General features: G+C 45.7%; 1 protein-coding gene across 2 annotated transcripts in view; it reads right to left on the reverse strand.

Annotated features, from left to right (window-relative positions):
- LOC100648821 overlaps positions 1 to 14,189 on the reverse strand; it is a 138,028-nt gene that overhangs the window by 57,245 nt on the left and 66,594 nt on the right. The window contains exon 3 of one of the 2 annotated variants that reach the window (XM_048405754.1): positions 6,450 to 6,479. The exons of the other annotated variant lie outside the window; for it this stretch is intronic. The gene's annotated coding sequence lies outside the window, so the exon portion shown is untranslated. The remainder of the gene's footprint in view (positions 1 to 6,449; positions 6,480 to 14,189) is intronic. 2 annotated transcript variants of the gene reach the window in all.

Here is a 14,189-nt window from a genome sequence, read left to right on the forward strand (position 1 = left end):
GAGCAACATGCAAAGGTAAAGGCGTTTCTCGCGGACATTGCACGGCCTCCCATCGGCGGATAGGACGACTCGTAGCGTCTATAATTTCGTAGCGAATGATTTTAAGATTTAGAAAAGTATTTTCCATGATTGAATTACGATTCACGGGGATGCGCGTCCCCATCCCGCTAAGGAATTCAATCGAGTTCGAGGAAAATTTCTATCCTGTTCACGATTATTAGACGGGATACACGAGATGCAGCGTGCAGCAGGCAGAAATGCCGCAATGGCTCTTGCGTGAGCCGCACCGACCTGGCCGACCAGGGTCAGGAATCGCGTCGATGGGGTCTAGAGAAGCGAGTAACCCTCGGTATACACTTTCGATGGAATTTTGTATGCAGATCGACTCGTACAACGTGGGAACTCTGCAAAGTACGCTCGCTACACTAGCTATGCTGATTGCTGCCGTTCGGATCCTTCTGTTTCCTGTTTGTTTGCTCGGAAACGGTGGCACGATGTATTCTTGGACACCTGACGACGTTGAGAACGGAAATACCTATAAAAGGCCTGTTCCAAAGACGGTTGCGTGATAATTTCTTCGGACCATCCCCAACTAGACAGCGTCGTAATCGCGTAATTCCCTTTTTCACGATTACGAGACAGATATCGATCGAAACGAATCGAGATCGTTGTTTCAAGTGGTCGCCTTGAATTTCTTGGTCACGCCTATGGCATCGTCCGGGCCTAAACCTGCGAACCTACTCAGCTGCCCTCTCGCCGGATTCCGTCCCGTGTCCACGTGTGTAAAAAAAGAGCAACAGGACCAGGATCAGGCTCTGGGCGTTGGCCCTAAATCTAACGAAATGCCCGTTCCCCGCAACCACACAGGCCATAATATATCTCGCGAGAGAGGCCGTTCTTCACCATCTCGTTCCAGCTATTTCTCGAATTCTATTCCCCGCCGGTGATAACTTCCACCGACACTCTTGTCAAAATCAATATTTACAGAGTGGTAACACCAATGGCGGACATATTCTACTTATCGTTCTTTCTCATTTTATACCGGCTGTTTCGAATGGTTGACCCTTGAAATCCCTTTGGGACATAACGTTGTAAATCACAGTTTTCGGATTTCTATAGGAGGAAAATAATCATTTTTCGTAGGATTTTAAAGTAAAAGAGATAGTAGAATGCCTTGAGCCGCCTTGTTAGCCTTCCTAAGACCACGCCAGTTATTCTAACCGGCTTCTTTCGGCGAGTGCATCGACCTGGAAGCCACCCTTTCTGTTCGTTTTGGCGGCAAGGCTGTAGGGGCGGTCTACGGTGAAATTTCACTGGCATAAACACAACTGACAGAGTCTCTTTCCTCTGGAATGGCACCGTGTACCTTTCATCCTTCGGCAACGCGGGACAAGCCGGCTTTCTTCGACGTGACGCTTGCTGAATAGTTGCCCCGATTACCGAGCATTAACTGGTAACATCGTAACGAGAGCAAATAGTTCGTTACGATGTAACTTTAACGGTGTACGTGATCGTCGATTAATTTTCGTATCACGCGTCGATTTTTCTCTTTTTCGTTCGAAATGAATCCGACGTGACGGCTATTTACTGGCCAACGGTGACAAGGGTTTGAGGATGGAACTCCGTCTGAATTTTATCCAAGGACAATCCGAGGCTCCGGTTAGCCACTGGTTTAACCGAGCCTTCATTTTCACTGACAGCATCGTGGCTCGATGAGGCCTCTGGTACTGACGAGCTACGACCTTGGGAAGGCTTTATTAAAACTACCTTCGAGAAGTATGAATATCTCACGAGCGGATGGTTACGATGCCGAGGCGTATTGCTCGAGGAAAGCCACGAAGAAGGCGCGGAAATAAGACGATTGTCCACGCCAGCAACGATACATTGTATAATTTGAATGATATACTTGAAATAATACACAGGTAAAAATAATATAAGTACCTTCTTTCCGTCCCTTCTCAGGGATGCAAGAAATCTCCATGATAAATAATTATCTTCTCAATTATTCGTTTTGTATTCCCATCGACGTAAACGTTGCATCTTCCAACTGTACTTTCGCTAGTATCGAGAAATTGTAAAATGCTGGGAATTTAGCATGCGAGAAATTTCACGAGTAAAAAGACGCCAAGCGAAAACGTCTGGTAGGAGAACTTGGCGAGAGAGACTTACAAGAACAGACTGCTCCCGAAAAAACCGTACAACCAGCCATGAACAACGTCCGGTACGCGATATGTAACTGCCATACGAGTACAAGAACATCAGGAGCGGGCCTCGAAGACGGTACAAATATGACACGAAGTCGGTAGTGCAACGCGACGCGATTCTAGCGTAACGCAAGAGCAACATAACGACGCGACACGAGTATAACCAGACGTGCCATTCGACGCAGCCTCGTTACAGCTGCCCATAGAGCAGAATCGCATTTTCATTCGACAAAACACGCTGATATCGTAATGACAGCTGTCTTAAATGAAACACGATGGTTCACCCACTCGCATTCCGTAACATCGCAATTCCGCTAATGGAATCAGCCTGAATTCACGCCCACGCTCCCATGAGATTCTACCAAACTTGCAATTAACGTTATTTCCATCTAGGACCGGTATCTCGCGTGAGTCGAATAATTCTATCATATACAGTCAGCCGGGTGTTACTGCGAATATCTTGCCGAAAAATACTCACAGTCACGCGAGATTCGTGGCGTGTCGCGATCGAAGATGGCCTGTTAACGTTAAAATTACCAGGATAACCGAAATGATCAATTTGTAATTTTTCACGGAAATTTCAATGATCCTTAGTGTATCATTTTTTAGCACAAAGACTTGTTCTTCTCCTTGCAATTCTAGTGCTACTACGATTCTACTGCTGGGGTTAATAATTCCGTGAATTTTCTGTTTTTTTCTTTTTCCAGATTAAAACGTACGATATTCCCATCGGTCTTTTTTATTCCTCTCTATACGTGTAACCTTCTTTCCAATTTCACGGAGGAATTCCTGTGGTTTGACGGTGAACCGCGGAGAAAAAACCTGGACAAGTAATACCGAGCTTGTACGACGATTCTTAACACTTTTCTTCGCCAAGAAGGCAAGAAACGTGCCTCTGGAAAAAATCGTGCCGCAAAGGCACGAGCGATGGATCGTATTTCGGATCAGGCGGCTTTTTGCCACCGAAATTTCGTAACTCCTATACGCAATCTATAGCGAAGAGGGGCCGAAAGCAAGAAGGATCCGATCGCGCGAAATGGCGCAAGATGCGCTTCGAATACATCTTATGACAGCAAAGATGTTACTTGCGACGTTACGATGGAACGCTTCAAATTTAAATTCTTGCAAGGAATTTAAAGCTCAATGTACAAATTTACAATTTACGGCTAATTCTAAGGTTTGGCAGATAAATAAAGGAAACAAGAGAGCTGGACGTCGATTCACCGAACGCAGAACGGTTTTCTTTCCACCGAAAGCTGATGCAATTTTCCACCAAGTTTAGCACGGGCCGTAGCCACTCGAGACGAAACAAACGAAGCTCTGTTCATCGAGAATATCAACGACCTCCGTACGGTCGCGTGACACCGTCTCGAACAGGGTGAGATCACTTCTCTGAAATCCAGCGTTTCAAAACTGGACGTGAATCATGCGACAAGCATGCGTTTTCATTCCAGTTACATAGAGAAGTTGAGCGGCGTGATTATCTGACGACTGGAACCTAGCGAAAGCGAAACAACTCACCCCATCGCTGATCGGATCCTCTCCAGAAGCGAATGTATAAAAAAAGGAAAGAAAGGTAGGCGATCGACAGTGGAAATACGTATATTAAACGTATAAGAATTAGTCAGGAACGATCTGGCGAAAATAATGATGGAGCGTGCGAGTGTACGCGTGAAACGCGGGAAATCTTTATTCTCCGGTTAATTGGAACTTTTTCGAGCCGCGCAGCATTTGAATTGCGTACGCGCAGTAATAAAACTAATTAAACGTAATTACAAAGTGCAACAAAGAGAATAAGTAATCGTTCGCGGCTACCATAGCATAGTGGGCCGACTGGGAAAACTAGGAAATACTAATTGGCACGCGGCAAACCACCACTTCTGCTGCCCTTTACAAAGAAAATTCAGTCATTTCTTGCCGCGCGACGACACGCTAAACCGTCGTATTTTACCTGGTGACTTGCAGAAATTTGCATCGAGACTGTACCTCAAAGCGTTCCTCTTCCAGTCTCTTTCAGTTCCGCGATTTTTATTTCATCGCTGGTACCGAGAATTACTTAACGTTGCCCTATGTTGATATGATTTTATAATCCATCCAAGATCCACGTTGCCCCGTTCCAACGCAACGTTCTATGGTTCACAGTCCATGAGAGATTCTTAATCTCTTGCGTCAAACTCACCCCGAAAACTACCGACCAAACCTCCGAAGACTCAGGCGTCGTCCGAGGAAGGTACCCGGGACGAAGTCGGGCGCGACGTTAATGCAACGAGCCATTACAGGAGCAGCACTCATTACCACGCGACGAACGCATAAAAACGGGACAGTCGATCGATCTTGCGCGGGAAACGAGCGGTTTCGGCTCTCTGATTGCTCGCTACGTTCGCGGAACACCTTCCTGGATCGCGTTAATGGATGCGCGACCGTTTCTCTTCATGGAAACGTATTAATTATTTTCGTTGAAACTCGCTTAAACCAGAACATGCCACCGACTTTTCTTCTGTTAGTGAAAACCCTTCGGCTCTCTGTCCTCGCATGCGAACTCGCCAAGAAATTCTATCCCATTCGTTAGAAACAATCTTTCCACGAGTTGTTCTGATTTATCACCGACGTTTCGCCACTTCTTCGTAGTCGGTGAATTATCTTCTTCCTTTAAAATTAATAAGAAGACTCGCACGATTCCAGTTTACCGGCAAACTTCGCCCTTTACCGATTATTCCCACATTCTTCGGATTAGTCACTCGAGGCTTACTGTCTTGTCACCGAAGAATGACGTCAAAAAGTACATCTTTTCTCGTAAAGTCGAAAGATCGACGAGAGATTCGTTTAATATATAAATACAAGGATGGTATAAAATTTCCAAGAAAGTCCACGCTTGGTCATCAATGCGATATCTCGTGGCTCGTGGTCGATCGATTATATCTCGCTCTAAGCATTCAGCTGGATAGAAATCCCAACGCGAGTCATTCTTTCGTGAAGCGGTGTCGGCGAAAACAATAAAAACCGACATTACTGTCAACGGAACGTGGTATTAAGTCGAACGTAATTCGTGCAAAAGGGTGCACAGCAGAACGAGAAGCGAAATGCATCTTTTCTGATTGCAAGCTGTACACACAGTGGCATTTTTCCTGGGAAAGAAGGCCGATTTGTACGGCAAAACCGTCCGGCGGTGCACGATCAACTGACTGCCGAGAGCCAGATCACCTGCTTTTCTTTGTATAAGTACAAAGTTGTCCCATGAACATAAGTTTTTTCGGTCGCTAGCAAGCAATGGCTCAAGAATAGCTTAATTTCCGAACGCATTATCGAATAGCATCGAAAATCAGCTATATGCGAAGAATCGCTACAGCTGAAAATTCGTTTTTCCATCGGTTTCCTCTGTAACTCTTACTGAGCTTCATCTTCACCTACCACCGGTATCAGTATCGAGAAGTATATCTAAGTATCACTATCGTTATCGCTACAATTAGACAAGTAATTAACGTAGAACGATGAATTGTTGGGAACTCGCGAGCGACTCGAACCCATCGCTACGAATTTGAGTTTCGAGGGCGATAGCGTAAACAGCGCACGTGGGGAGATGATTATACCGTAATTACTGTGTTTAGTTCAGTCAGTGGGCCGTCGATGACTCACGTTTCCACTTTTTTTTTCTCGCGACCCAGGCTAAACTTCCTAATTAAATCCTCCCGGCGTGTTTCAATGTTATTATCGAGATTTTTGCTTTTCTGGTTACAATGTTCGATGTAATTAATACTCGGCAGGTGATCGGTGAGCCACGGAGCCACAAGAAGCGATCGATCGATCTACGATCCGTGGCTAATCTCTTTCTCATAGCATCCCCACCTCTTCTCCATAAGAATAACATTCTGCACCGTTGCAGGGTATCACGGAGTTGCGAATAATTGCGATGCGCAGTTTGGTCGCTTCGTCGTGGATCGTCGATGATGTACGGCGCGATGCCTTTCGCCACGATCGGTTTCATTGTTCCAAACAACGTTATGTTTGTTACTGTTATCTTAACGCGGGTCATCGACTGGTGGCGGCAAAAGCCAAGTAACAATCTATTAATGAAACGTTGCGAAAGCTATTGTTCGAGCCTGGTAATTCTCGACGACGCGTATTTAAATTCTACAATACAACGCGAAAGTTATACGATATTTCCGTAACGCGAACGTTCCTTAAAATCTACATAGACCTCTCTACATTGAAACTTAATATTTTACATAAGCTCGTTCTAATACTCACTTGTTGTTTTTCGTCCTGTGTGTCCCGAATCTGCAACAAAAATGACAAAACACATATAGACTTGTCCGGTGTCTTTCTCTTTTAATCTAACGGTTTTGATTTATGCGATTTATACAAACGTTTGTCGCGAAGCGATCTCAACCGCTTAATACCTTAGCGCGGAATAACCAGCGACTTTCCTTTATATTCCGTGCTACACGTTTAATGTTTGACTTGCTTTTCGCATTAAGAAACCTCTCATTTCTCGCAAAGTGTACGAAAATCAGTAGGTACAGTATTGGTATGTAATCTGTCGCGCCTTCGGGCGATACTTCAAGTAAGACAGCAGACGTTGCCTGCGTCTGAGCGGCGCGGCGTGCCTCAAAATGCAAGAGGTTAAGAAACTAGTGGATCGTCGATAATTCGCGACAGCACGAATTCTGACAAACATATTCTCCCGTTCGATGCTCGAATAAAAAGCAAACACACTTCGTTTCTCGTTAAATGTCACGCGAATATACGAAGCGAAAGATCCGTCGCAACGTACCTTGATATTGCAATTTCGATTTCAAGACTAAAATATCGCGTTCCTTTTCCTCGTTACTAAGATATATGACCGCTATATCGTACGGAAAAGTTACGAGCACTTGTTGAACGCGCGAGAAACGCAAGAGGCCAAGGTTAGCTTCTGCAACGAACCGTCCGTCGTACGCACTGCAACGGCGAGCCGAAAATCACCGCGGGCAAGCGTGAACGAACATCGAAAAGCGAACGATCGCTCGCCTCCCTTCCGCTTTCTATCGCGCGCGCAGCTCACGCGTTTAGTCGCCGGCCCGCCACATTTCCTGTTTCCTTCCTCGCCGCCTGACCTGCCAACTCAAACCGGAAGATCCACGAAACCCGTGACCGCCTATCGTATATGATTTATTATTAACGTCCGCTACAACGAATCGCTCTGTTCCGGAACGTAAGAACGCGATTAAAGATAAACGAAGGTTCGAATCGATGTTAATTAGGTCGATTTTAATCCTTGAAAATACGAATATCATTTCCGAGCAAGCGAAATACGTAATGAGACGTCCGAAATATTTGAAACGCGAAATTTCCAAATATTAACATTTACAGCGTCCTCATTGTCTGGTATTTTTTAATCTTTTCCCTATGAAAGTTTAGCTTTTCTATTGTGTGCTTGGCGACGACTTTTAGCGGCCTTTTCGCGTTACGTTGCTAAGCTATGCGTTTTTAACTGGTATGTTCGCTATGAAATGGCCAAGGGTAATTCATCGAATGACGCATCAACGTAGCGTTGAATCAGCCGTCGCGTAGAAACACGACGAAACGTTGCACGGCAGAGTCGTAGGCGACGCGTCAACACCGGCGGAAAAGGAGTGACACTTTCCGAGTGTCTGGCAAGACAATAGACCACCAGAAGGATCGTGCTCCCCCTGCAAACTAGGAAATTATTCAAAACGTATTCCAAAGCCACTGGCTTGCAAGGAGGAATACTATTTGGTCGGTCGTTCGACGATATCTTCTTTTTTTATTTGTTGTTAACACCGTTGTAAAACCATCGTGTATGTAAACGAGTAAATCATCGTGCGTGTGAAAGCTAATGGTGACCCCCGCTTGTAAAGATCGTTTCAGACAGAATATACACGGTGTTTAAGAAGAATAGTCTTGGTGAATTTATGATAATGACCGACAGGAATAAAAGTGTTTAACATTTGATACTCTGTGAATTTTCTTTAAAGTTCCCTTTCCTTTGAGTCTCCTCGATCCTTGTTTCCTTTTTCTCTTGTTTTCTTCTTAATGCTCCTACTAATATTACGTATCAATTTCCATTATGGTAACATTTTTCTATGCAGCAACTTCGAAAACTCGAACTTGAAATTCCAGAGCAAAAGAAACTATCCCGGATATAAGAAACATCGCATGCGATCTTTCCATTTCACACTCTCCGCAAACGATTCTTCTCATTAAAAACCCGTAACAACCAGTACCTTGACTTTACCAGAATACCACCTATCCTTCGATCCCCGCGGAGACGCAACAGGAGCAATAAGTTTCAGCAAGAAAAATCGCTAACGTCCCATGACTGCGTGGAGGGAAAAAAAGGACGGCCGGGGCTGGAAGACGCGTTGTAACAGCGAGACGCGACGATGAAATATCGCGGGGCGTTGAAATTACGGGGCGTTCAGGAACGAATTCATCGTAACGCGGTTCGAGGCAGAGCCAAGTCTACGAGGCGACACGAGCCTCTTATGTTTACCCTGCAAACTAGAAAATTATTCCAAGCATAAGAACGACAGGGAAGTCTTTTGCCTCTGCTGGAAACCTGTTGTCGCGACTTGCGCGTAGCCACGATCAATTAGACGACGAATCGTATTTCGTTGAACGATCACGGCCTGGCGTGAAATATTTCCGCGATGGATGTAAACTGTTGGAAAAAATAAGAAAAGCAGGGAGAAAGAAAAGACGCGAAAGATGCTGGAAAAGTGCATGACCATAGAGGCGCGGAATCGCGAGTGATCATTATCTAGATGCCATAAAGGATCGCGGTGTAATGGCTCGCTCCGAAACGATTTATTGCGTGTAATTGCGAGGAGGTGGCACATTAAGCCGACTTTACAACGTCGAATACTAGTGACGCTTGCCTCGCTTCCTCTACGAACGTCAAACGACCGGGCGACAATAAAGCTAATAAACACTCTATCATAGAAGAGACAAGTAGCGAACTTGGATGCCAATGAGGCAACGATCGTTCCTCGAATCAGCCTCAAACGTGTCATCTTTTTAAATCCGTCTTAAGACCGACCAACAAAAAGACACGATTGCGAGACGGCGCGATGGTAGGAGAAATAAATGCAAACGACAGCGAATAAGAAGAAGACTATTCGCTAAACGATCGTTCTGAAGGAAACTCCAAGTCCGATCTTAAACCTGTTTTACATAAGTTATTTTTCTTTAGCTTTAATAAATTAGCGGCGAATAAAATTTTAAGTATTAGCCGGTGTCGTCCTGTCTGTGTCTATCCTTGTTCCATCGTTCTCGCGAGAAACGTTCGAAAATTCCGACCATTTGGCAAAGTGCAAGAGATGGGACAAAGGATTATTTCGCAGCGAGCCCAGGAAAGTTTCACCCGAAAGGCTGACTCAACGTGCTCGCGAACGTTTTAAGAATGTTGGCAGAGGCGCGACACTTTCTAACCAAAGGATCAAACTATCAACGCGTCGTGCCCGCCCTGTAAACTAGCGAATTATTCAACCGAGTCTAAGAACGTGACCGTTCGAACGATTCTCGCGACCATCTTCGCTTTTTTTCCACTCGAATTTTCACCGAGGCACGTCGAAAAACCGAGCACGCGCGAAAACTACGGCGAAACGCGCGATTTCCTGCTCGTAAACTCTTCACCGGTCGGCTGCTGCCTTTTCCTTTCTTTTTCCTCTTTCGTTTTCTTTCCTTCTGTTCCTCGAAACGGCAGAGAGCACGCGTTCGTACTGTGACGAGCATGCAGAATTGGCGATCGGTTTCGTGGAACCATCGTCGGCTTCTACGAAACTGTCGCCGCGCATTCGAAAGGGAAACGTTTGCTTAAGCGTGTTCGGGATTAATTACACGAGCCTTCATTCTAATTAGCCCTGGCTGTTTCGTGGAAATCTTTGCCTCGTATTTGCGTAGCCGCGACTCTTCTGTTCGATCCTTCAAGACCAAGTCAAATCGAGGTTTGTTTTGTAGAATGGCAGAGTGAAACGTGGAGCGCGATCATGCAGTGAAAGTCGACATCGGTCTACTAAATAAATTCAGAGGATATCGAACGACTTCTGACTCTAAAACTACCTTAATTGAAAGTCCAATAGTAACACAGTCATTAGATTTACTATGCTTCCTGCTAACATCCATCAGCCAACGAGGAAACCATCCACCGGTAAAACGATTAATTACAATTACGATTCCACGTTCTCGCGTTTATTTCAGTCGAAATAAAATAAAAAAAAAAAAAAAAAGAAAAAGAATAGACAACACAAACTTACCATCTAAACGTAATAAACGAATGAAACTGCCGAGTGTAATGTAACAATAAAAGTGGATAATGGTTGATGGAAATGGTAGAGCTGGCGTTCCAATGGAGGACGAGCGATCGAGGACTTTTAAATGGCGGCGCACACGTGAAAAAAGCTCGACCTACCGTTAGGTGGTTTCCATCCCATAGGAATAGGTCTGGATTGGAGCGGCGGCAGGCGGATACACCAGAAGGAAAAGCAAAGAGGAAGGGAACCGACCGGCGTCGTGCTCGGTAAGCTATGACGAAGGTTAGGTTATCTCGGGACGCGGATCTAAACGTTTTAGCGTGTACCAGCACGCTTCTAGCACCGAGTACATTGTCATTTTATGGACAGACGGGCCTTGCTGCACGACGGACGAGACGACGGCTACAATTTGCGCGTGTAATTGCACCGCTACCGATCTCCATTTCGCGAGACGGACGTCGACGCTTGTTCCGCCACTTTACTCGGGATTTCCTGTCGCCATTTCCTCACGGTCGTCGTAATTCGTCCGTCTCGATCTCGAGATTGTAATACAATTTTGTTCTACCTTTGTTAATTAAGTCCGATTATCAACGCTTCGCTGATACTCGCGAATATTCTTCGATGCTACGATTTTTAGATATACATGCATGCGTTTTTCATCGCCATGCAAAGTCAATCGGATCGTTTGAAGGATCAGCTGTGAAAGAAGAAAAGCGGCAAGCTCGCGAATGATATTCGCGGAATTTAATTACATCGTTGCGAGAAAGAACGATCGGTAGAACTAGCAGTGTCACGGCTTTTAATCCGCCGACATTTCGCGCTATTACCTCTCGCGGCTTTTCAACGTTGTCACCGCGCCGCGTAAATAATACGCCACTCTCCGTTAAGTCGGATTTATTGCGCGGCATCCAGGAGCCGTTGCGTTTATTATTTAATCGTTCGTTAACGATTCGTCACGCGTTCGCTATAAATCGTTCGCCGATCGTAGATACAGCCTTAGCTTTCTCGTCACGAGTTCCGTTCCTCGCGTTGGCAGCCCTGCACCACGTTGCATCGCGATTCTAAAACCGTAGATTCGCATTCCCCGCGAAACGAAGAGATTACTCTTGGAACGAAATCGATAGCGACGCTCCTATCGGTTCGTGTGCGCGGACCGCCATTGCCATCCTGGCCACCCGAAAACTATAGATTCACGAAAGAACGTGGGCTCGATACCGATCGCAGCAACTTTTTCTCCTGCGTCGAGTACGACCAAAAGGTCGGACCGAGTTGTACGTGGACACGAAGCGGGTAGCCTCGTTTCGTTCTGCTTCACGCACTCTCGCATGGAGGCAGAAAGGAAAACGGAGTCGGAGGAAGCAGCAAACAACGGCGAGCAAGGGCTGAAGTAACAACGCCAGTAGCTGCGACAGAGACCGCGTAGAACCACGAGGAACAACGACGACGACAACAACGACGACGACGACGAGGACGAGGACGACGACGAAGAAGAAGGGAAGAAGAAGCAAAGAAGAGAAAGAAGGGAAGTCGGAGGCGTAGAAGGACGAGGAAGGAGAAGGAGCAAAGTACTCGACCTCCACCTTGGTCGCTACGCATCGCGGAATTCGTTCGAGGAACGTAGAGCCCATCGCCTCGCCACGCTCTTGCTTCTTCTCCGCCGCTGTTTTGCATTTTACACCGGTGCCGAGATTTGGTCGTTAGATTCGCCGATCCGCCTCGACTCTCCCGCGGCGCGTGTTCCCTTAGCCCGGGGCAAGGATGCCGGAGCCCTAGAACCCCGTCGCGCTCTCATGTACTCGGTTGGCCCTTCCTTCCAAGCCTCGCTCGATAATAATGTTATCTAAACTCCGACTGCCGACTTTGTTTTCCGCGTCGCTTCGTGCTCGCCCCTCGGGGACGCGAATTTCCGCCACGTTCGACGACCGCGTTTCCGCCGTGCTTTCTTGTGTTTCACCAACGCGTTGGAACGAACGTTATCCTTGCAGGGAGCTTTCGCGAGATTCTCGAAGCGTGAACGTGTTCAACGGAATAAAATCATCGTTCAGATAAAAGAATATTTCCATAAAAAGATCATGGAAATTGTAAAGCGTTCTATAGAAATGGCGAAGTCTGAAAATCCGCTAAAGTAAGCGTACACTGTAGATAACTCGAAGCGTTCGGAAATATTTATTGATAAATCCGCGCTGTTTGTCGGCAACGCGAGATTCGATTTAGCAAAGGCCATGAGACCAGCGATCCCGCGACTTTTCCTGCGGTCGATATTACTCAAGTTTCGTCCGCGTTTTCTTTTTGCGCCACTAACGCGCGTACACCGACTAAGAGCTGATGGAGGACGACGACGACGACGACGAAGATGGTTTCAGATGACAACGCTCGTTTTCCCGTATCGCGAGATCGTATCCCGATGAGAATCGGACGCCGCCGAACATGCTCGCAACTTAAATTTAAAGCTTTCGCGACTTTTCATCCATACGAATAAATATAACAATTTTATTCGCGTAGACGCATCGTCGTTGGAAAATCGAACGATCGTCCGAGGAGGAAAGGAAAAAGGAGATGAAACGTTAGATAATTCCGATATTTCGCTTTTTACTCCCGTCTCGCTCTTTCTCATTTTCGCGTTGCCGCCTTTCACCTCCAACTTAAATACACCGGCTCGCCGAACATTGTTTGTTCGATCAAATTATGGGGTACCGTCGAGTCTTTATGTAACTTTCGCGCTCCAGCCACGAACTCCAGATAGACACGCTCGTAAAATCCCGGCTAGTGAGCGTAATTATGTTATCGGTGAAAAACGATCGTTCCTAGATGCTTCTACCGCGAGTAAAATTCGTCATTGTTCCGTTACTTTTTCCTATTTTTCTCCTTTCTTTTTCCATATTCTACGATCGATGTCTATTGCGTGCCCAATATCTCGATAGAAAATTTACCTCTGTTCTTATATGGCGATGCTTTTGATGCCAATTCTAAATCCTCAGTCGGCGCAACTACATTTTTATTAAATTGCCAACGTGAAGTATCGCGAATCTCGTTGCATAAAAGATAGCAAATCGTTGTATATAAATTGGTGTAACGGAAAAGATTTCTCGTGATCGTGAACCAAGAAATGGGAATAATCTCAATTCGAATAATTCTCCGTGGATTTTTCACCGCGATCTCGGTCTCTGGTATTTCCTGGTCGCGATCGATCAATTCGTAGTTGGATATCGATAAACTCCGTTCGCAGGAGAAACGATCCTTGTAAAGAGTAATCAGACGAGATCTCGGGATCGAGATCCCTCGCTTACATAAGCGTCCACCTCGTTCGCGACACGGACGAGAGAGATCTTTGTCGTTTGGTTAAACATCCCGCTCTAACGACCGATCGATAGATCCCCTCGCGCTTCTACTAACCTGCCTGGCCACGTTCGATTCGACGAATCGACGATTCCACAAACGATAGCTGATCGGTTGGCAAAGTTGTTCGCCGCTTTTGGACATTTAATTCGGTTGTTTTCCGCGATATGCATATCTTGAGACCGAAGGATGGTTTAATCCTTCGAAGTTACATTCGAGTTTCGTTATCTAAGCATTTGCTCGTCATCCATTCGCCGATACTAACGAACTATATTGACTGAATTAACAATTCCTTTTTCTCCATACTTTACACAATATCTTACGTTTACAAAAGAATTATATCTAAATATGGGATTGCTGAAAAGCCATCCAAGAAATATATATGTTTGGTAAGAAC

Source organism: Bombus terrestris, chromosome 5, assembly GCF_910591885.1.
Source record: "Bombus terrestris chromosome 5, iyBomTerr1.2, whole genome shotgun sequence".
Lineage (NCBI taxonomy): Eukaryota > Metazoa > Arthropoda > Insecta > Hymenoptera > Apidae > Bombus > Bombus terrestris.